This window comes from Erinaceus europaeus, chromosome 8 (genome assembly GCF_950295315.1).
Source record: "Erinaceus europaeus chromosome 8, mEriEur2.1, whole genome shotgun sequence".
Lineage (NCBI taxonomy): Eukaryota > Metazoa > Chordata > Mammalia > Eulipotyphla > Erinaceidae > Erinaceus > Erinaceus europaeus.
In genome coordinates this window covers 73,484,008-73,508,119 of record NC_080169.1, presented here as the reverse complement: position 1 = coordinate 73,508,119, position 24,112 = coordinate 73,484,008, and the positions used below count along the sequence as shown (strand labels likewise).

Here is a 24,112-nt window from a genome sequence, read left to right as displayed (position 1 = left end):
CTCATTATCTCTTTAAATATTTTCTTTTTTAAAATCTTAATCAGGGGAGTCAGGCGGTAGCGCAGTGGCTTAAGCACAGGTAGCACAAAGCGCAAGGACCAGCGGAAGGATCCGGGTTTGAGTTCCCTGCTCCCCACCTGCAGGGGAGCCGCTTCACAGGTGGTGAAGCAGGTCTGCAGGTGTCTATCTTTCTCTCCCCCTCTGTCTTCCCCATCTCTCTATATTTCTCTCTGATCTATCCAACAACGATGACATCAATAACAACAACAATAATAACTACAACAATAAAACAAGGACAACAAAAGGGAATAAATAAATATTAAAAAAAATTCTTAATCAGGTGCACCACCACCCACCCCTTAAATATATTCTTTATAAATTTCTTTTTGAAGAATTTCTGGTGGAATACACATGTTACAGTGTGCAAGGACCCAGCCTCAAGCCCTGGGTCTCTACCTGCAGGGGGAAAGCTTTATAAGTGCTGAAGCAGGGCTTCAGGTCTCTGTCTCTGTCTCAGGTCTCTCTCTCACCCTCCCTCCCTCCCCTCTCAATTTCTGGCTATCTCTATCCAATAATAAATATTTAAAAAATTTCAAAAAAGGTCTGTGGTTACACACACAGTTTTGGTTTATTTGGAGTTATCTTTAAGATGTATTCTGTCTTTTAAACATTTATTAGTGATTTAATGTTGATTTACAGAATTCTGAGATAATGAGTGTAATTCCACATTGTTCCCACCAACAAATTCCTCTCCCCTCCCTCCTTCTCTCCCTCCCCCCCGGGGGGGGGGGGACACACAAGCGAGAATGACAGTTTTTGGCTCTTGATTCTTTGATATTGTTTTTTAACTTCTCTTCTTTTGGAAGACCACCAGAGCGGGTTATTCAAAGTAGCCACATTAAGCAGTGTATGAAGCTTCTAATTGTTGTATATCCATCCTTTCTATCACTTACTCATTATCTCTTTTTGATTATTGCCAGCATGCTACGAGTGAAATGGTATCTCAGTGTTTTACTATTCATCTTTGTTCTGATAGGTTATTATTATGAGTATCTTTTCTAGAAACTTTATAATTGTGATTCTTATATAAGTCTTTTTGGTTCATTATGTGAAATTTTTCATATGGTGTGAGTTATTAATTCAGGAATATATATTGCATATTGAGGTTCACTTGTCCCTTCACCATTTGTTGAAGTCTGGTCTTGGTGTCCTTGTTAGAAAAATCAGTTGACTGAATTATGATGGTTTATTTCTGGATCTTTCATTTTCACTGACCTGTATGTGTATGCCTATGTTAATACAACACTGTCTTGATTATTGCACATCTGTAGTAGCTTTTGGAATTAGGAAGTATTAATTTTCTAATTATGTTCTTCATTTTGAGCATTGTTTTAGTTATTCTGGGTCTTTGCCTTTCCATATTAATTTTAAGGTTGACTTGTCAACTCTGCAAGGAAGCCTATTAGTGTTTTGAGAGACTAAATTGAATCTGTAGATAAACCTGGTGAACTTTGTCACCTTAACAGCAGTCTCTAACCCATAAACATGGGATGTCTATTTGTTTTTTTTTTTTTTTTTTTTTGCCTTCAGGGTTATTGCCTGCACTATGAATCCACTGCTCCTGGAGGCCATTTTTTCCCATTTTGTTGCCTCTGTTGTTGTTAGAGTTCCCATGTTGTTGTTGTTGTTGGATAGGGAAGAGAGAAATCAAAAGAGGAAGGGGAGAGAAAGATAGACTCCTGCAGACCTGCTTCACCATTTGTGAAGTGGCCCTCCTGCAGGTGGGGGGCCGGGGTCTTGAAGCAGGATCCTTGTGCCAGTCATTGCGCTTTGTGCCATGTGTGCTTAACCGCTGTGCGTTCGACCAACCCCATTAGTGTCTTTTTAATACAGTGCCTTAGACTGCTTGGTTATCCTGAGGTTTGTTAATATCTTTTCAATATAATGTCTTTCGATTTTCATACTGTAAATTGTAAACTTATTTTGTTCAATTAGCAAGTGTTGTATTTCTTTTAGTGTTAAACTGAACCCTTAATTTCATTTGCCTTATTCTTCTTAGCAGAGTTGTATTGTATGTGTATTTCATTATCCATTATTATTTTTAGGTATTATTAGGCATTTAGGTTCTAACATACTGCTATTTGCAGACATGGTCACTGAGAGTACATCAGTTGGGTGAATTCAGTTAAAGTGTATTCAGCCTAAGGTATCCAGATACTGGAGTTACATTTCTGACTGTTCCTGACTATTTACAGTTTAAAAAAAATTATTTATTTATTCCCTTTTGTTGCCCTTAATTGTTTTTTTATTGTTGTAGTTATTATTGTTGTTATTGATGTCATCGTTGTTGGGTAGGACAGAGAGTAATGGAGAGAGGAGGGGAAGACAGAGAGGGGGAGAGAAAGATAGACACCTGCAGACCTGCTTCACCGCCTGTGAAGCAACTCCCCTGCAGGTGGGGAGCTGGGGGCTCGAACCGGGATCCTTAACACCAGTCCTTGCACTTTGTGCCACGAGCACTTAACCTGCTGCGCTACCGAATCCCCCTATTTACAATTTTATGACTTATTTTTATAACTTCTGGTATTGGATTGTACGAGTTTTTTACTTATCCTCATTATTCCTATTTACTATTAAACTCAATATTGGAGCACGGTGGGTGGTGGCTTAGTAGATAAAAATGCATGCATAAGGCCTTGGGCTTGATATCCAGCACTACATAGGAGTTACAAACAGCACTAATGGAATCTCATGGATGGTGGAGTGACTCTTTGATGCCTCTTGGTTTCTTGCTCTCAATTCCCATCTCTCAAAAATAAAGAATGAAAATTGGGCTTTGCCAGAAGTAAGCCCCCACACCTGTGGACATCTAATCTTCTACAAAGGTGCCCAGACTATTAAATGGGGAAAGCAGAGTCTCTTCAACAAATGATGTTGGAAACAATGTGTTGAAACATGTAGAAGAATGAAACTGAACCACTGTATTTCACCAATTACAAAAGTAAATTCCAAGTGGATCAAGGACCTGGATGTTAGACGACAAACTATCAGATACTTAAAGGAAAATATTGGCAGAACTCTTTTCCGCATAAATTTTAAAGACTTCTTCAATGAAATGAATCCAATTACAAAAAAGACCTAAGGCAAGTATAAACCCATGGGACTACATCAAATTAAAAAGCTTCTACATTGTAAAAGAATCCACTACCCAAACCAAGAGACCCCTCACAGAATGGGAGAAGATCTTTACATGCTATACATCAGACAAGAGGCTAATAACCATAATATATAAAGAGCTTGCTGAAGTCAACAACAAGAAAACAAATAACCCCATCCAAAAATGGAGAGAGGACATGGACAGAATATTCACCACAGAAGAGATCCAAAAGGCCGAGAAACACATGAAAAAATGCTCCAAGTCTCTGATTGTCAGAAATGAAAATATAGACAACAACAAGATACCACTTCACTCCTGTGAGAATGTCATACATCAGAAAAGGTAACAGCAGCAAATACTTGAGAGCTTATGGGATCAAAGGAACCCTCCTACACTGCTGGTGGGAATGTAAATTGGTCCAGCCTCTGTGGAAAACAGTTTGGAGAACTCTCAGAAGGCTAGAAATGGACCTACCCTGTGATCCTGCAATTCCTCTCCTGGGGATATATATAGCCTAAGGAACGCAACACACTCATCCAAAAAGATCTGTGTATACCTATGCTCATAGCAGCACAATTTGTAATAGCCAAAACCTGGAAGCAACCCAGGTGTCCAACAACAGATGAGTGGCTGAGCAAATTGTGGTATATATATATATATATACAATGGAATGCTACTCAGCTATTAAGAACAGTGACTTCACTGTTTTCAGCCCATCTTTGATGGAGCTTGAAGAAATCATGTTAAGTGAAATAAGTCAGAAACAGAAGGATGAATATGGGATGATCTCACTCTCAGGCAGAAGTTGAAAAACAAGGTCAGAAGAGAAAACACAAGCAGAACCTGAACTGGAATTGGCATGTTGCACCAAAGTAAAAAACTCTGGGATGGGGGGGGGGGGGCTGAGAATACAGGTCCAAAAAGGATGACAGAGGACGTAGTGGGGGTTTATTGTTATATGGAAAACTGGGAAATGTTATGCATGTACAAACTATTCTATTTACTGTTGAATGTAAAACATTAATTTCCCAATAAAGAAATTTAAAAAAACAAAAAAGAAAGAAAATTGCGCTTTGGAGGAGCTCAGTGGTATAAATGGTTCTGTTTGAGGGAGCAGAGCCAAGATGGCAAACAGAAGCCAAGCCTAGGGAACTTCTCCTAGGGAAATAAATGGCTCTGTTCATTCTCCTGTGTTACAGGGGGAAGATATTTTGGGAAGGAAGTTTATACCCCTTAATACTGCTTAGAGCAGTGATTTCAGAATTGTGGTGATGGGTATATTCTGTATGTGTACTACGCAACATTACAGCCAGTGGTTCTCCAGGATTTGAATGTGGTATAAATGATTAGAGAGCTGAATTTAAAATTTTACTTAGGTTTAATTAATGTTGCTAGTGGCTATCATTTTATATAACTTTTAAAAAACTTTTGCAGGTTTGCAGAATTCTTAATTCCAAGTGCTACTTATGTTTCTTCAGTGGCATGAGATAAAAATTAGTGCTTATGGGAGTTGGGCTGTAGCGCAGCGGGTTAAGCGCAGGTGGCACAAAGCACAAGGACCCGCATAAGGATCCCGGTTCGAACCCCGGCTCTCCACCTGCAGGGGAGTCACTTCACAGGCGGTGAAGCAGGTCTGCAGGTGTCTATCTTTCTCTCCTCCTCTCTGTCTTCCCCTCCTCTCTCCATTTCTCTCTGTCCTATCCAACAACGATGACAACAACAATAATAACTACAACAATAAAACAAGGGCAACAAAAGGGAATAAATAAATAAAATAAATATTAAAAAATTGTAGTTTAGTTGGCATAGGATTGATTTATTTATATCCTTCCTCCCTTGTTTGACTGTTACATATTCTAGCATTCATCGTGGTCTCAGAATTAAGATTCTGAAATCTGACCTAGAATTACAATATTTTATGTTTAGGGAATATTTTTCTTTTTTGTAAACATCTGCTGTGATCAAAAGAGGATTGTTTCCTATTCCTGGTTACTCACCCATCAGGCCCACCCAATGTAGTCAGTCTTTTGCAATATAACTTAGTATAATTAGGGTGAATAATACCTTCAGAGAATCAGGAATTACAGTGCAGTGGTTCATTGGGGTTCATTCAAATTCTGCCTCCAATAGTAGATAGATAGTTGACATTTAGGTGTTTTTATTGTTTTGTTTTACAAGTCGGAAATTGAGAAGGGATGGGGGATAGAGTGGAGAAAGACTGCATGCAGTATTGACTTAACAGTTTTTCAGCTTCCTCCTATAGGTTGGAACCATGGACTTGAGTCTGTAAATTTGATTTTTTTTTTTTTTTAATGATTTTACTTATTTACTGATGAGAAAGATAGGAGAGGGAAAGAGAGAGAGAGAGAGAAAGAGAGAAAGAACCAGACATTACTCTGGTATATGTGCTGCCAGGGCTTGAACTCAGGACCTCACACTTGAGAGTCAAGCGCTTTATCCACTGTGCCACCTCCCGGACCACAGCACATTTGATTTTTATTTACAGAAACCTTAGAATTCTCTTTTCATTAGGGGAGAGAAATTTATGAGATCATAACTCTTTTTTCCTAGCTGTGTGCTTTTACTTAGTGTTGCAGCATTTTTTTTTTTTTTACCAAGCTACCTGAGAGTACTTATTGATTGATTCTATCTTTAAATAGAAATGCCACGCCACATATTTCTCAGGCTGAGAATTACCATTATGAGAAACAAGTAAGAAGGAGGAGTTTAAGACTAGTGGTGGACATAGGGTTGAAAGGTAAAGAAATTTGACTTTGTTGTCATTTCTGTAAATTGCTGTTGGTTGAAATTAATCTGGAGCTCCCTTTATGTTTTGGTTAAAGGTTTATCTCAGTGAATTAATTTCTTAAATTGTATCCATTACTATCCAGGTTGATAAGGCCATATGCAGAGTTTACTTGTCTTTTTCTTTGTAATAGCAGCTGGCTGGAAGGAAATTGGAGCTTCCATCTAGTTGCCATGGCAATATAGAGCTGATGATGCATGCATTTTGCTAAGCTGTTTTTTTTTTTTCCTTTTCCGATAGAGCAAATAAATGTACATGAAAAAGATATGACTAATAGACATGATGAGATAATATAAGGAAAGTTATTTTTATGATGGTCCTATTTGGGGTAATGCTTAAAATATTTAGTTACATATTTTATAGGGCTAAATAAATATATTGCTTTGTAAAAAATAGGAATAACTAATAGGAATCTTTCTAAATATTTTACTACTGAAACTATTTTGTGAAAATAAGAATATTAATTGAGAATTTTTAATTTTTTAATTTACTGTTGCTGTGGTGGTTATGGTTTTATGTCTTATACAACCATTCTCACTTTTCCCTCTACCCCTTCTCCTTTCCTCGGTGCTCATGAGCCTACCTGCTCCCTCCCCCACGCCTCTCTTTTTGGTAAAAAGTGAAAGGTTCCTACTATGAATGTGTTTTTTTTTAAGTTATCCATTTGTTATAGATACTGTATTTTTCACCATTTAGTTGTACTGGTACCCTTGTTGAAAAGGTCAGTGGGCTTCATTCTCTTGATGTCCTTAATGCTTCTAGTAGTTTTTGATGAAGTGACTTTTTGACTATTTTTTTTGTGTATCTTTAAAAATTCATTGTTATTAGCAGCAGCATTTTATTTCCACAAGGATTATTATTGAGGCTCAGTGCCTGCATTATGACTGCATTGAGGGTTGTCTTCCCATAGCCCTCCCCATTGATAGTGATAGAGAACAATTTTGAGGGGAGGGTAAGAATGGTAAGACAGGTAACTGTAGCTCTGAATCATCACTTGTGGGTCTCTCTCTCTCTCTCTCTCTCTCTCTCTCTCTCTCTCTCTCCCCATCAGATGGGGACTCATGATTTGAATCTGCATCACATCCTATATAATGTTTGCTTTACAGAGTGACTCACCACCTCCTCCCACTTTTGATTATTTTAATTCTGATTGGTGAAAGTTTTAAGTTTCTGTTGATTTGTTTCATGACCATGTCCTTGGTAAAATAACCTGTCACCATCATCTTTTAGACAGTTGAGATTTAATCAGGCTTTGAAGTACTGTAAAAGAAACCACTTGAGACAAACCTGTCTTAAACATGGTGTTGCATTATTCTGTCTTCATATATTTACCTTAAGACAGATTTGCCTGTGTTTTTTCTATATGGTAGGCAGTAACATGAATTACATGAAAGAGAATCAGTTATTGGGGCTATAACATTTGGCAATTACTAATAGAGTGACTTACTGTGATGAACTGAGTGATTTGAGTTAGTGATAATTGATGTGAAGCAGGTCACCTGAAGAAGCTTTTTTTAAACAACAACAACAACAAAAAAGAATTACTGGTCTCATCAGAAATTTGTGAGGTTAAGCTCCCTCCCTCTAGTATTATTAATACTAGAATACTAGTGAACCTGTCCTTAATTGAATCTAAATATATGAAGAAAGATAACACACTGGTTAATTTTTGGAATATAGACTCAAGCTTATGCAGATTTACTAGTGTTTTCAACAGTTAACTGAAATCATTTAAAAATAATCTTGTGCTAATGTATGCTTGTCAACATAATAAAATGAAGATAGTCACAAAGGTGACATAACTCAAAACAAGTGTAATGTGTCATAAACCAACTTATTTCTTTTAAAATTCCACTAAATAGGACCAGGGGGGTTGCACGGTGATAGAGTGTATGCATTGTACATGGAAGCCCTGGGTTTAATTTATGGCACCCCTTTTGATGGTCTATCAATAAATAAATAAATAAATAAAAACACCTCGCTAAATAATTTCAAGGGATACAACAAAACATAAACTACACGTGCTTATCCTAAGATTAGGTAGTCTCTCCCCCATTTCTGCTTCTTCATTTACCTTTTTAAAAAAAATATTTATTTTCTTTTGTTGCCCTTGTTTTATTATAGTTGTTATGGATGTCATTGTTGTTGGATAGGACAGAGAGAAATGGAGAGAGGAGGGGAAGACAGAGAGGGGGAGAGAAAGATAGACACCTGCAGACCTGCTTCACCAATAGTGAAGCAATGCCCCTGCAGATGGGAAGCTGGGGGCTCGAACCGGGATCCTTAAGCTGGTCCTTGCACTTTGTGCCACGTGCACTTAACCCGCTGCGCTACCACTTGACCCCCCCCCCCCCGAGAATTTATTTATTCATGAGAAAGATAGGAGGAGAGAAAGAACCAGCCATCATTCTGGTGCATGTGTGGCCGGGGATCAAACTCAGGACCTCATGCTTGAGAGTCTAGGGCCTTAGCCACTGCACCACCTCCCAGACCATTTCATTTACCTTTTCTATTTCATTTATTTGTAATTCATTTTCTTTGGCACTAAACATCTTCAAAGGTTGATTTCTTCTTCTTACAGCAAGTTCAGTGTTTTTTCCACCAGAGTGGATAACTTCTAGCAAAGGTTTTATTGTTAACTTAATAGCTTCATTGTCATTCTCTATAGCATCTTCTGTTTAGGAATTTTTTTTTTTCTCCAAGAAATTTCTGAAAGTTCTTGCACTCCAGCCTATTACATTTATTTGCCTGCTTTAAAATTGTTATGAAGTGAATTATGCAATCACTGGGTCCTCAACTGTAAGCTCTGGCATTCCATACAGGCTCTGTTTATTACTACTCTAGCATCACCAGTCATACCTGCAAAAGCCATGCAGACACGATCATCAAGGACACAGATTTTCCTCACAGTTCTTTCATCTTGAAGCTTGGAAACAGATTTTATTTCTACCCCAAGCACTACTATGTCACTATTTCACATTCCAACTGCTATGGATCCTTTCTTCACTGCTTCCTGGGTATGTTCCACTTGAAATAGGTGTCCATCTGGGGAGAAGACAGTGATCTCACGGTCACAGCTACATGCCATGGTGATGGGGTGTATATAGCTTTTAACTTAAAATGTATAAGGAACAATTGGGGGCTAGGTGGTGGCCCACTTGGTTGAGCACACATGTTATAGTGTGCAAGGACCTGTGTTCGAGACCCTGGTACCCACCTGTAGGGCCAAAGCTTCACAAGTGGTGAAGCAGGGCTGCAGGTATCTCTCTGTCTCTGTCCCTCTCTACTATTCCCTTCCCTCTTGATTTCTGGCTGTCTCTGTCCAATAAATAAATAAAGATAATTAAAAAAAATTGTAAGATGCCCCCAATGAGAAGCCATCTAAATACATCAAACTTCTACTGAAAGAGCTACAGCAATATATTAACAGTAACACAGTCATAGTAGGGGACTTCAACACCCCACTCCCTCAACTTGACAGATCATCCAGGCAGAAAATCAATAAAGACATAAGGGAGCTAAATGAAGAGATAGATAAACTAGAACTATTGGACATTTTCAGAGTCATTCATCCCAAGAAACTGGAATACACATTTTATTCAAATCCACATGGGTCATTCTCAAGGATACACCATATGTTAGGCCACAAAGACAGCATCAGCCAATTCAAGAGCATTGAAATCATCCCAAGCATCTTCTCAGACCACAGTGGAATTAAACTAACACTTAACAATCAACAAAAGATTAGTAACAGTCTCAAAATGTGGAAGCTCAACAGTACAACTTCTGGGTCAAAGAGGAAATCAAGGAAGAAATCAAAATGTTTTGAGAGTTCAATGAAAATGAAGACACAAGCTATCAAAATATTTGGGACACAGCTAAGGCAGTACTGAAAGGGAAGTTCATAGCTATACAAACACACATTAGGAAACAAGAAAAAGCACAAATAAACAGCCTGATTGCACATCTTAAAGACCTAGAAGAAGAACAACAAAGGAACCCTAAAGCAACAAGAAGGTCAGAAATCACTAAAGTTAGGGCAGAAATAAATAACATTGAGAATAGGAAAACCATACAAAAGATCAACGAAAGTAAATGTTGGTTCTTTGAAAGAGTAAACAAAATCGACAAGCCTTTAGCCAGACTCACAAAACAAAAAAGGGAGAAGACCCAAATAAATCGGATAGTAAATGAAAGAGGAGATATCACAACAGACACCGTAGAAATTCAACATATCATGCGAGGCTTCTATGAACAACTATATGCCACCAAGCTAGAGAACCTGGAAGAAATGGACAATTTCCTAGATACCTACCAACTTCCAAAACTAAGTAAAGAGGAAGTGGATAACATGAACAGGCCCATCACAGCTAATGAAATTGAAACAGTTATGAAAAATCTCCCCAAAAATAAAAGTCCTGGACCAGATGGTTTTACAAATGAATTCTACAAAACCTTCAAAGAAGAACTAATACCTCTACTTTTAAAAGTCTTCCAGAAGATTGAAGACACTGGAATACTCCCTGCCAGCTTCTATGAAGCCAACATCACCCTGATACCAAAAGCAGACAGACACAACCAAAAAAGAAAACTACAGACCAATATCTCTGATGAACATAGATGCGAAAATATTGAACAAAATTCTAGCCAACCGGATACAGCAGTATATCAAAAAGATTGTTTATCATGACCAAGTGGGGTTTATCCCAGGCATGCAAGGTTGGTTTAATATACGTAAATCAATCAATGTGATCCACCACATCAACAAAAGCAAGACCAAAAACCACATGGTCATATCAATAGATGCAGAGAAAGCCTTTGACAAAATACAACATCCCTTTATGATCAAAACACTACAAAAAATGGGAATAGATGGAAAATTCCTCAAGATAGTGGAGTCTGTATATAGCAAACCTACAGCCAACATCATACTCAATGGTGAAAAACTGGAAGCATTTCCACTCAGATCAGGTACTAGACAGGGCTGCCCACTATCACCATTACTATTCAACATAGTGTTGGAAGTTCTTGCCATAGCAATCAGGCAGGAGCAAGGAATTAAAGGCATACAGATTGGAAGAGAAGAAGTCAAACTCTCCTTATTTGCAGATGACATGATAGTATACATGGAAAAACCTAAGGAATCCAACAAGAAGCTTTTGGAAATCATCAGGCAATACAGTAAGGTGTCAGGCTATACAATTAACATTCAAAAGTCAGTGGCATTCCTCTATGCAAACATAAGCTAGAAGAAATTGAAATCCAGAAATCAATTCCTTTTACTATAGCAACTAAAACAATAAAATATCTAGAAGTAAAGCTAACCAAAGAAGTGAAAGACTTGTATACTGAAAATTATGAGCCACTACTCAAAGAAATTGAAAAAGACACAAAGAAGTGGAAAGATATTCCATGTTCATGGGTTGGTAGAATTAACATCATCAAAATGAATATACTACCCAGAGCCATCTACAAATTTAATGCTATCCCCATCAAGATCCCAAGCACATTTTTTAGGAGAATAGAAAAAATGCTACAAATGTTTATCTGGAACCAGAAAAGACCTAGAATTGCCAAAACAATCTTGAGAAAAAAGAACCGAACTGGAGGCATCACACTCCCAGATCTCAAACTGTATAATAGGGCCATTGTCATCAAAACTGCTTGGTACTGGAACATGAATAGACACACTGACCAGTGGAATAGAATTGAGAGCCCGGAAATGAGGCCCCACACCTATGGACATCTAATCTTTGACAAAAGGGCCCAGACTGTTACATGGTGAAATCAGAGTCTCTTCAACAAATGGTGTTGGAAACAATGGGTTGAAACATGCAGAAGAATGAAACTGAATCACTGTATTTCACCAAATACAAAAGTAAATTCCAAGTGGATCAAGTACTTGGATGTTAGACCACAAACTATCAAATACTTAGAGGAAAATATTGGCAGAACTCTTTTCCACATAAATTTTAAAGACATTTTCAATGAAACGAATCCAATTACAAAGAAGACTAAGGCAAGTATAAACCTATGGGACTACATCAAATTAAAAAGCTTCTTCACAGCAAAAGAAACCACTACCCAAACCAAGAGACCCCTCACAGAATGGGAGAAGATCTTTACATTCCATACAGCAGATAAGAGTTTAATAACCAACATATATAAAGAGCTTGCCAGACTCAACAACAAGACAACAAATAACCCCATCCAAAAATGGGGGGAGGACATGGACAGAATATTAACCACAGAAGAGATCCAAAAGGTTGAGAAACACATGAAAAAATGCTCCAAGTCTCTGATTGTCAGAGAAATGCAAATAAAGACAACAATGAGATACCACTTCACTCCTGACTCCTGTGAGAATGTCATACATCAGAAAAGATAACAGCAGCAAATGCTGGAGAGGGTGTGGGGTCAAAGAAACCCTCCTGCACTGCTGGTGGGAATGTAAATTGGTCCAACCTCTGTGGAGAACAGTCTGGAGAACTCTCAGAAGGCTAGAAATGGACCTACCCTATGACCCTGCAATTCCTTTCCTGGGTATATATCCTAAGGAACCCAACACATCCATCCAAAAAGATCTGTGTACACATATGTTCTTGGCAGCACAATTTGTAATAGCCAAAACCTGGAAGCCACCCAGGTGTCCAACAACAGATGAGTGGCTGAGCAAGTTGTGGTATATATACACAATGGAATGCTACTCAGCTGTAAAAAATGGTGACTTCACTGTTTTCAGCCGATCTTGGATGGACCTTGAAAAAATCATGTTGAGTGAAATAAGTCAGAAACAGAAGGATGAATTGGGATGATCTCACTCTCAGGCCGAAGTTGAAAAACAAGATCAGAAAAGAAAACACAAGTCAAACCTGAAATGGAATTGGAGTATTACACCAAAGTAAAAGACTCTGGGGTGGGTGGGTGGGGAGAATACAGGTCCATGAAAGATGATAAATGACATAGTAGGGGTTGTTATTGTTAGATGGGAAACTGCGGAATGTTATGCATGTACAAACTATTGTATTTACTGTTGAATGTAAAACATTAATTCCCTAATAAATAAATAAATACCAAAAAAATTATAAGGAAGAAACAGTCAATTTCCTAAATGGTTCTCACTGAACAAATGTATCCAATATTTACTCCACCTCATACTTGAGAAACGATACTTTTTCATTTTATGTTCCTCTGGGGAAGCAGTAGACGTTTGCAATTCTTTTCCTTACCCTCCTTATAAATTCTCCTTTTGTACTGGGCCCATGCTATTTTTACTACTGACATGCCTGTTTAAGAGAAAACCAGCATTTGCATGGCTGCCAGGAAGATTTCCTGCACCTCCGTAAGGTCTGTTGGAATTTTTGGATGTATTCTGGCAGTGATGTGGGTGTTTAGTTTTATTATCCTCTTTGAATGCTCTCTCATGGGGGATGGTTAGCTCAGATTGTTATCACTGTGTTCCAAATATACGTTATCCAGGGAACAGTAACTCTCCGTATTAGCCTAGCAAGTAGAAATCAATACAGGACAGTTTTAGCAGATTAACATCCTTTAGTTGTCTTACCAAAAGGTAGTCATAATTAAAAAATAATAATTTTATTGGATAAATAAATCATTTCCAGAGCAGTTGTTGACATGTGATTGCAATTTCTTATATCCCTGTGGTAGGTGTGTGCACACCACTCTCACCACCAACCCATGTTCTACATCATCATTGTACACTGTGCCACAGATGCCCTCTCTGCCTAATTATGCCCTTCCCTACTGCCTTTCCCATTGTTTTGTTGCAGTCCTAATCTTACTTTAGAATGTTTGTCTCCACAGGTTGTATAAAGACCCTTCCTCACAACTGCTTCCTCCCACCCTCCTTTATTGCATGTGGCAGTTTGAATTTTGGGGGGGGTAGACCACATAAACGAGCTGTAGGTAAATTAGGATTAAAAACAGCATAATCAGATTTACTTGGGGGGATTTTAGTTTTGGCAAGCATTTTGAGTTCAGCTTAGAAAGAAAGTAGGGTTGTAGTCAAGGCAGCTCTTGTGACTTATCTCTTAGTAGTTGCTCTAGGTGAGCTTGTGCCCTTGTCACAGCAGATCATCTCAAAGTTCCAGGACTCTAGAGTGAACTTTGGTTCCACCCTATATATTACACTCCAGAGAGAGAGAAATCAGTCCTCCATTGTGCAAGGAGTGTCTAAAAATGTGATTTTAGAAAGGGATCATGAACACTGAGCAGGCCCCCCCCCCATGACAGCTGTTCACCCCAACAGTGCCACTGGAATTTCCCTTTCTCTGAACCAGGAGACCCGCTTGTTCACCCTACTGAAATAGCCGTTCAAAAAATCTTTCAGGGAGTCGGGCGGTAGCACAGCAGGTTAAGCGCACGTGGTGCAAAGCGCAAGGAACGGCATAAGGATCCCGGTTCGAGCCCCCGGCTCCCCACCTGCAGGAGAGTTGCTTCACAAGCAGTGAAGCAGGTCTGCAGATGTCTATCTTTCTCTCCTCCTCTCTGTCTTCCCCTCCTCTCTCCATTTCTCTCTGTCCTATCCAACAACGACTACAACAATAAAACAACAAGGGCAACAAAAGGGAATAAATAAATAAAATAAATATTAAAAAAAAATCTTTCAACTTGATCTCTTTACTGTTGCCAGATAGTACCTGTTTCCTACCCACTTTTTTTTACCAGACAGATGTGATCAGCTCAGTAAGAGCAGTGGTGGTTCCATTGTTAGAATAGCTTGTAGTTTAAGGATAAAATGTGCTTCTGGCATCCACATTGGGTATTTTAGGTTTAAGTTTCCCAATTGAGTCATGTTTAGAAATAGTGATTGTGTTTTATAATAAGTGAAAACTTTGTTTTATAAAATTGTGCTATGAATGCTTCTAAGAAATTGTACTTAATATCTAGATATCTGAAAGTTAACATCTCTCAAACCATCATGTTATCACTGGTTTTCCTTTCCTTTGTGAAATAGTGTATCAAACATTATTTGGTCTTCTTTTAGTGACAATTAAAAGTGACTTGTATTTCTACATAGATTGTGTGTGTATTTGAGTGACAGTGGTTTTCTTTCTTTAATTTCCAGTTTGGGCAGTGCTATGGATAATTCCATAATAAAAGTAGCCACATATCAGCTGTAATATACATGAATCAGCTTTTACTAATTAACCAAAAATATATTTAACCATATTTACATTATTTCTATGGGAATAAGAATTCTGGTTTAAAAAAATAATGAAAACAAACCCCTTTCAAGATTGATTTAATCTCTCTTTTTACAGTCTCTGTAGGCTATGTTCTGAATATTAAGAGTATATGTGTCATGGGAGTACTCATTTATTTCATTTACATTTCATAATTCTTTTAGGAATTAAGAAAAATTGAAACTCTTGGTAGAGATGTGTCTAGACTGTCCCTTAGCTAACTAATAAGAACAGCTCTTTCCTAACCTATAATGATGAATCATTAATTAAATTCTGCTAAAGTAGATGAAGTAATGAGAAGTATTCTTAATGCATGGCAGGTTTTACTCCCCTCTACCCCTTACACACAAGCACACACATGCATGCATGCACACATTAACAAGTTCTCCAATGTGTTTACAATACAAGATGTACTTCTAAGAAAATTGAATTTTTTCCTTCCATTGTTTCAGGCCGGAGCCTCAACAGAAAGCTCCCTTAGTTCCTCCACCACCGCCTCCGCCTCCACCGCCACCTCTGCCAGACCCCACGCCCCCAGAGCCAGAGGAAGAGATCCTGGGATCAGATGATGAGGAGCAGGAGGACCCTGCAGACTACTGTAAAGGTAATGTGCTTGCCCGTTGGATCACCGAGCAGTTTGTAGACAGATTGAAGAAGTGGACAAAAAGGCTTAATTATACAAATGACTTGGTCTTTATTAAATTAGTCTCTTATTGTCATTATGATTTTTAAATTTATGGATCATTAAGCATGGGATTATTCAGGAAATAAAAACAATAACAGAAGGAAATTGTAAACAAAAATATATTTGCTTATATTCATAGCATGATTACTATCAATATGACATAAACCAATATGACATAAACCTAATGATAGAATTTAAGACACTACATAATAGGGGCCAACTGTTGGCACACCTGGTTAAGCGTTTACACTGCAGTGTGCTAGGACCCAGGTTCAAGCCCCTCTTCAAGGGAAAACTGCACGACTGGTGAAACAGGGCTACAGGTTTCTCTCTGTTTCTTTCCCTCTCTATTTCTCACTCCCCTCTCAATTTCTGTCTCTTTCCAATAATAAAAAATTTTAAAAGTCCTTAAAAAAGAATAAAAAAATAGATGAATACCTAATAAGTCATTTGAGAACTAAAAGAGTAGGAATTACCAGGCTCCTAAAGGGAACCAATTTAATTGTTGTGTACACATTTAATTGTTGATGCTTGGTCTGTTTACCAAGGAGTCATTCCTTTCTCTGTATAGCATCGAATTACATGGTATTCATTGTCTATGTAAAGAAACCCTGCCCTTTTTTTTTTTTTTTCCAGAGATAGACTTTTTCCTGGTATTGTACTAAATGAAAAAGACTCTCACCCCCCACCCCCCGTGGGTCCTGCCATTTTGTAGATAGTAGCTTCTACTTTTAGCTATGATTTCACAAAAACATATAGCTATTCAAGAGGAGTATTTTGTATTGATATTTTAGTAAAGCCCAAGAGCATACAGTTTAATTCTATGCTGTATGATGAATACTGAGAACAGTATGATGCAGACTACATACTGTATATAGGTTAAATTCTGAGAGTCTTAAAAGAAAGGGAAGTTGTTCCCTGCTTGTTACTTAATTTTCTCATTTGGACCTTAATTCTCTCTAATGGAAAGTTATTATAGTTTGGGATTTTAGATTCTAAACAGGTGATGAAACATTTGCTATAGATTAAATAAAATGTAAGTCAGAGTCTATACAATATATTATACAACATACAGTATAAGAATATATAAGAGAATGTGAACACATTTTCAGAACAAAACCGGTGAATCTTTGGCTTTATGCTATCTTAATTTATTTTTTTATTTTTTTATTTTTTTAGCCAGAGCATTATTCAGCTCTGGCTTATAGTGGTACGGGGGATTGAACCTGGGGCTTTGGAACCTCAAGCATGAGAGTCTCTTTGCATAACCAATTTGCTATCTACCCTCCACCCTATCTTAATATCTTTGTTCAGGGGGCAGGGCATTTGCCTTTTGGGTAAGTAATATTCTTTGTAGTTATTTGCAAAGAAATAGTGAAAGTTATTTTTCTATGAATATGTAAAAACAAGCTTTCACTGCATTTTGATTGTTCCAAAGATAGGGTAATTATTATTTTTAGGAAATAATTATGTAGGATAATTACTTTCCTTTAGGAAAAGGATTATGGATCTTTAAGATTTGTAGGAATAGTAGTATGATCCAGTAGGGTTATGTCATCTAATATGGAACAGGTCATACTGAATTAGTTTGGAAGGTAAAAAGATGTTTTCTTTTCTGTGTGCATTCCTCCCATTTCTATCTATCCTCCCTCTCTTTGTGGTGCCAGGACACACATGTGATTTTATCCCTCAGGCCAAACTTTTCATTCTTTTTAATCACCTCCCCCTTCCTCTCTTCTGATTAATAAGGAATTTATTGAGAATTACTTTGATATTTCCTTTGTAAATATCCGTTTATCAGGTCTTTTTAAATATTCAAAAGTTAAAGGACCCACCTGCAGGGGAGTTGCTTCACAGGCGGTGAAGCAGGTCTGCAGGTGTCTATCTTTCTCTCCTCCTCTCTGTCTTCCCCTCCTCTCTCCATTTCTCTCTGTCCTATCCAACAATGACAACAACAATAATAACTACAACAATAAAACAACAAGGGCAACAAAGGGAATAAATAAATAAAATAAATATTAAAAAGAAAGTTAAAGGAATTTGCCACCATCAATCCCATCTTGCAGGAATTACTGAAAAGCGCCCCATGAGAAAAGAAGAAATAAAATATTACATTCTAAGTGAGTTGAACAGCAGTAGAATAGAAAACTAAGAACACAACAGAAAGGAGTATGGATCGACCTGCCAATGCCCATGTTCAGCGGGGAAGCAATTACAGAAGCCAGACCTTCCACCTTCTGCACCCCATAATGACCCTGGGTCCATACTCCCAGAGGGATAGAGAATAGGGAAGTTGTCAATGGAGGGAATTGGATACGGAATTCTTGGGGTGAGAATTGTGTGGAAATGTACCCCTCTTATCCTGTAGTCCTGTCAGTATTTCTATTTTATTAGTAAAAAAAAAGAACACAACAGAAATAAGAAAGAACAACAAAATTGGAAAGTGGAGAGAATTAATAGGCAGAACAATACTATCAAATACTGGTTAGTTCAGGGCTTAAAAAAGTCTCAAGATACAGTATGTCGGGAGTTGGGCAGTAGTGCAGCGGGTTAGGCGCAGGTGGCGCAAAGCTGAAGGACCGGCGTAAGGATCCTGGTTGGAGCCCCTGGCTCCCCACCTGCAGGGGAGTCGCTTCACAGGCAGTGAAGCAGGTCTACAGGTGTCTGTCTTTCTTCCCCCCTCTCTCCATATGTCTCTGTCCTATCCAACAACGACCACAATAATAACTATAACAATAAAACCACAAGGAAAACAAAAGGGAATAAATAAATAAATAAATATTTTAAAAAAGATTGCATGTGGCGTGAAGCGCAAGGACCGGTGGGTGTAAGGATCCCGGTTTGAAGCCCCAGCTCCCCGCCTGCAGGGGAGTTGCTTCACAGGTGGTGAAGCAGGTCTGCAGCTGTCTATCTTTCTCTCCCCTTCTCTGTCTTCCTCTCCTCTCTCCATTTCTCTCTGTCCTATCTAACAATGACAAAATCAGTAACAACAATAATAATAATAACTACAACAATGTAAAACAAGGGCAACAAAAGGGAAAATAAATATTAAAAAAATTTAAAAAAGATACAGTATGTCAGGGCAACAAAGGGAATAAATAAATAAATAAATATTAAAAAAAGATATTTATTATATTTATGGTAACTACAATACCAAATAGGGAACAGAGAGCAATAAGAAGAAGCAGCAAAATTAGTGAGGAAATCACCATAGGGACCCATTCACACAGAATGACAGCTAAAAGCAAATGGGGGAAAGAATCAACAGCCTAAAACAAAAAACAGAATGGATGAAAGCAAACCATATATATAAATAATTTCCCTAAACATGAATGGCCTAAATTCACCTATCAAAAGATTCAGAGCAGCTTAATAGATCAAAGAACAGGATCCATCCATTATATGTCTCCAGGAAATGCACAAAGAAAAGATAAATGGAAGTCTAATGTAAGAGGATGGAGCAATATGTTCCAAGCAACTAATGCTGAAACCGGGCAGAAATAGGTGCACTGCTACTTCCCTCCACCCCCCCACCCCACCCCCACACACACTTTATTTCAAGGTCATATACTCCCTTTGCATCCATGGAATCTATTCTTTCCATAGGTAACCCTGCTACTTGTTTGTGGAGAATAGAATTTAGAAAGCAAGATCTGGGCAGTAAATGTAATGATCATTATGTTGGTATCACTGTTTCTTTCTTTTTTTCTTTTTTTTTCTCTTTCATTTTTATTTACAAAAAGGAAACACTGACAAAAACCATAGGATAATAAGGGTGGGTACAGCTCCACATAATTCCCACCCCTTATATTCCATCCCTTCCTCTGATAACTTTCCTATTGTTTATCATTCTGGGAGTATGGACCTAGGGTCATTATGGGGTGCAGAAGGTGGAAGGTCTGGCTGCTGTAATTGCTTCCCCGCTGAACATGGGCGTTGACAGGTCGATCCATACTCCCAGTCTGTCTCTTTTTTTCCCCTAGTGGGGCGGGGCTCTGGGGAAGCGGGGCTCCAGGACTAATTGGTGGGGTTGTCTGTCCAGGGAAGTCCGGTTGGAATCATGTTAGCATCTGGAACCTGGTGGCTGAAAGAAAGAGTTATCATATAAAGAAAGGGTGAAAGGAAGAGATGACTTTGCTATCTATGATTGTTTTAGTCTATTATTATTATTTTTATTTTTTAACATTTCTCCTGATCCTCTTGATTTTTTGTATTTGTGTAGAACATCTGCTTTACTAGCCACTTCCAGTACTCCCAGAGTAAAAACATCACCCCCAACAAAACACATTAATCACCATGCTCAAGGACACATTTAAGTCCTTGGTTTCCACTTGAAGGGAAGAATCTTAATGACTGGAAGAGCAGCACTCTTGGTGTCTCCTTTCTTTCTTTCTTTCTTTCTTTCTTTCTTTCTTTCTTTCTTTCTTTCTTTCTTTCTTTCTTTTCTTTCCCTCTCTACCTCTCACCCTTTAACAAAAGCGAGAAAGAGAGGATGGAAGGAAGGTAAGAAATAGTGGAGCTGGGAAGACATTGAGCCCTAGTGATAACCTTGGTGGCAAAAATAGGGATTATATCTTCTTCTGTCTAAATGATTCTACTCTCAGTTGTTTTTTCATGTTGTGCTCATGCATAATTGTCACCTTTGTGGTGTGTCTTGCACATGTTTATAATCTAGACTGCTTGCCCACACTTCTGCTTTTTCTAGCATAGTTGTTACCGGTAAGTTTTTTGGGGTAGAAACTATAGCAGCATGCTATGCAAGTTATTTCCAAACCCTAGGTTTAACAAAGGTCAGACTGTGGGTATGTCTGTAAATAAACACATCCTTAAAGCCATTGTTTAATAACGTGTTTGTTTCTTGAATTTGAGTATGCTAGTCTTTTCACATGATAAAAAAATCCTCATGTGAAATTTTATAAAGGTTTTCAGAGTGTGGCCTTAAGACCACCTCCTATCCTCCACCCCTAACCCCCTAAACACATTATGTATATTTGTGTTCAGTTGTGATCTTTTCCCTAATCTGAAAGAATCCCTTTGGCCAAGGACTATTAGCCTCACCACACTTAAATCATCCACAGTGCATAATTTTGTTTGGGTAGAGAAAGTATCATTGGTATTCACCTCCAACGAAGAGATACTTATGAGGCTACTTGGTCTAGGAAGGCATCACAAGGACACTTGGTTTCAACCTTGTATCTTCTTACAGTCATCGCTAACATTCCACAGTGTTTTTCTGTCATGTACATTTTCAGAGACATAAATATTTTTGCTGTCAGGATTTTAAGGCTAGCTTAAAAACACTGGATAAAGAATATAAATATTTGTACTAGAGGAGATGTTTCACTTTTTAAATATACAAGTTGCCATAATCCATCATTTCTGTTTTCCTACTGTGGTAGTTTAGACTGGCTGGATTTAGCAATTATCAAAATTTAGTGGTGGCAGTTAGAAATTCTTTGTGGCCCTTTCTCTTGCTCTAAAATCTTGACTTATGATTTGCCTACATTTTTTTTTTTTTTTTGAGAATAAGGCTATAAAGCACTTAATGCAAAATGGCCTTAGAAATGGTATTTGCAATTCAAGTATTTCATAGAAATACAATCGTTACTTTTTTATTATGAAAATTATTTTCCTTAAAATATGCTTAATTTACCTATACTTCTATAGTTAGTTGCCCTAGTTTTTAAGAAGAAACTCTGCTTCTATATTTGAACAAAATACTAGATGCTCAGTACTTTTCTTTCTTGGAGACTGTGGAGATTCTAATAACTTGATAGACCTGTGAATTATTACTAGGAAGGATATTGATCTTGCATAAGCTTTTTTTAAAATATTTATTTTATTTATTTATTCCCTTTTGTTGCCCTTGTTTTATTGTTCTATATTATTGTTGCCATCATTGTTGAATAGGACAGAGAGTAATGGAGAGAGGAGGGGAAGACAGATAGGGAGAGAAAGATAGACACCTGCAGACCTGCTTCACCGATTGTGAAATGACTCCCCTGCAGGTGGGGAGCTGGGGGCTAGAACTGGGATCCTTATTTGCATAAGATTTAATTAACTTAACTTGAATTTTAATATTGGTTTACAAATTGGAAGATAACAGGAGGTACAATCCCACACCATTCTATCACCAGATTTCTGTGTCCCCATTCCTTCATTGGAAATTGCAGTGATTCTTCCAAGGTCGCAGATATGGGGTGACTATTATTTTTGTGGTGATCTGTCCATCCACCCATCCATATGTCCTTCCTTCCTTCCTTCCTTCCTTCCTTCCTTCCTTCCTTCCATCCATCCATCCATCCATCCATCCATCCATCCATCCAAGGTTTTGCCTTTTTTCTTAAGTCACACCTATACCTATTACTACTTCTTTCCCCCTTTCCTCTTCTCTCTGGGTCCTGATGGAATTGAATCATCTTTCCCTAACACTTCTCCCCCTCTGGGACTATGGACCAGAATTCTTGAGGTAGAGAAGGTTGGAGTTCTGGCTATGTAATTGCTTCTATGCTGGACATGGGTGTTGGCAGGTTGATCCATACTCTCAGCCTGTTTCTTTCCCTAATGGTGTATACCTCTAGAGAGGTAAGTTTCCAAGACACACTGGTAAGGTCATCTGCCCAGGGAGTTCAAGATAGGATCATAGTAGCATTTAGGGTTTAGTGTCTGAAAGGCAGTTAAGATATGAGGCTGAACAAAATATCTATAAACTGGAACCAGAAAGTAGGGATAGAGCAGGTGAGACTTGGGGTGAAAAGAAGCTAGGAAGTCGTTAGTAGTCAGAGTTTAAAATAGAACTAGAAAGTTGGATCACAGTAGCTCCCAAACTTGAATAGAACATATAAATACAATTTAGTGTTTACTACATCAATCTGACCGAGTGCTCGTGTATACTTATATTGAGCATAGGAGCCTGTGTAACCTGAGTTCCTCTCAGTCTTGAGTTTGCAGTCCATGGTCACACCTGGGAACATTCTGGGCTGCACTCATTTCAGGTCCAGTCTTTCTTGAGTGGTCAACCCAGGCTCCCTTCAGAGAATAGGACAGTCCCTACCATTACTGCATTCTAGTGAGTGTAAGGTCCTGAAGAGGCCCTGAAAAGGGATTATGAGGACATTTTTGATGGAAGTGTACAATGATGGTGGATAGTGAGATCTATTAGAGTCCCATTATGTCTATGTGAGAATCCGGGTGATGGGGTAGGCTGGTAGTGTCTGAAAAGGCTACATTAAGTGAGCCAAACTCTTGCTCGTTTCTAGGTTTTGTAGTTCCTTCTTTATCTGATGCGCTTGGATTTTTCTCCCAGCTATTACAGAGTTGAATGTCATATGTTGTATCCAAACTTGTCTTTGGGGTCTGGCCTCAGATTGCAGAATAAATATACCTAGGTCTTTAGTGGGGGGGGGGTGTCTAAGTTTTTCTGCATTTACTTGTTTGATGATTCTTCTTTTTTTTTTTTTTTAATTGGTTTAACAATGATTGGCAAAACCATAGGACAAGAAGGGTACAATTCCACAGAATTCCTACCACCAGAGTTCTGCCTCCCATCCCATCCATTGGCTGCTTTCCTATTCTTTATCCCTCTGGGAGCATGGACACAGGATCACTATGGGATGCAGAAAGAGGAAGGATACAATGTTTCTTCTGAAGATTATTAAGGGGAGGTTATTAGAATTTAAACCACTTTTTGGCAGAATCTTTGCCTATCTTGATATTCACCCATCACTGTTAGCTAGGTAAAATAGTTGGGTTGTTGAATGCTGACTATATGATAGTGTAGATTCAAAAATGACTTAAATGCCTTTTTAAAAAAAATAATTTATTTCTTTATTGGGGAATTAATTTTTTACATTCAACAGTAAATACAATAGTTTGTACATGCATAACATTCCCCAGATTCCTATTTAACAATACAACCCCCACTATGTCATTCATCATCTTTCATGGACCTGTATTCTCCCCACCCACCCCAGTGTCTTTTACTTTGGTGCAATACGCCAATTCCATTTCAGGTTCTACTTGTGTTTTCTTTTCTAATCTTGTTTTTCAACTTCGGCCTGAGAGAAAATGCCTTTTTCTTTAAAAAAATCTTTTTATTCATTACTTATTGGATACAGATAGAAAAATGAAGAGAGAAAGCAGAGATAGAGAGGAAGCAAGATTAGGAGTTTTAGCCAGGTTCTTTGCACATTACAACATGTGCACTCACTCGTGGGTGTCACTGCCCAGCCCATTACATTACTTTTTTTTTTTTTTTT

The 24,112-nt window shown here is 38.1% G+C and overlaps 1 protein-coding gene and 1 pseudogene across 1 annotated transcript in view; one reads left to right on the top strand and one right to left on the bottom strand.

Moving 5' to 3' along the window:
* The window catches only part of LOC132539724 (proteasome subunit alpha type-7-like), a 93,310-nt pseudogene extending 84,259 nt beyond the window's left edge, over positions 1-9,051 (bottom strand).
* Positions 9,052-15,621: 6,570 nt separating this feature from the next.
* SRPK2 (SRSF protein kinase 2) overlaps positions 15,622-24,112 on the top strand; it is a 77,752-nt gene continuing 69,261 nt past the window's right edge. The window contains exon 1 of the mRNA XM_060196391.1: positions 15,622-15,773. The gene's annotated coding sequence lies outside the window, so the exon portion shown is untranslated. The remainder of the gene's footprint in view (positions 15,774-24,112) is intronic.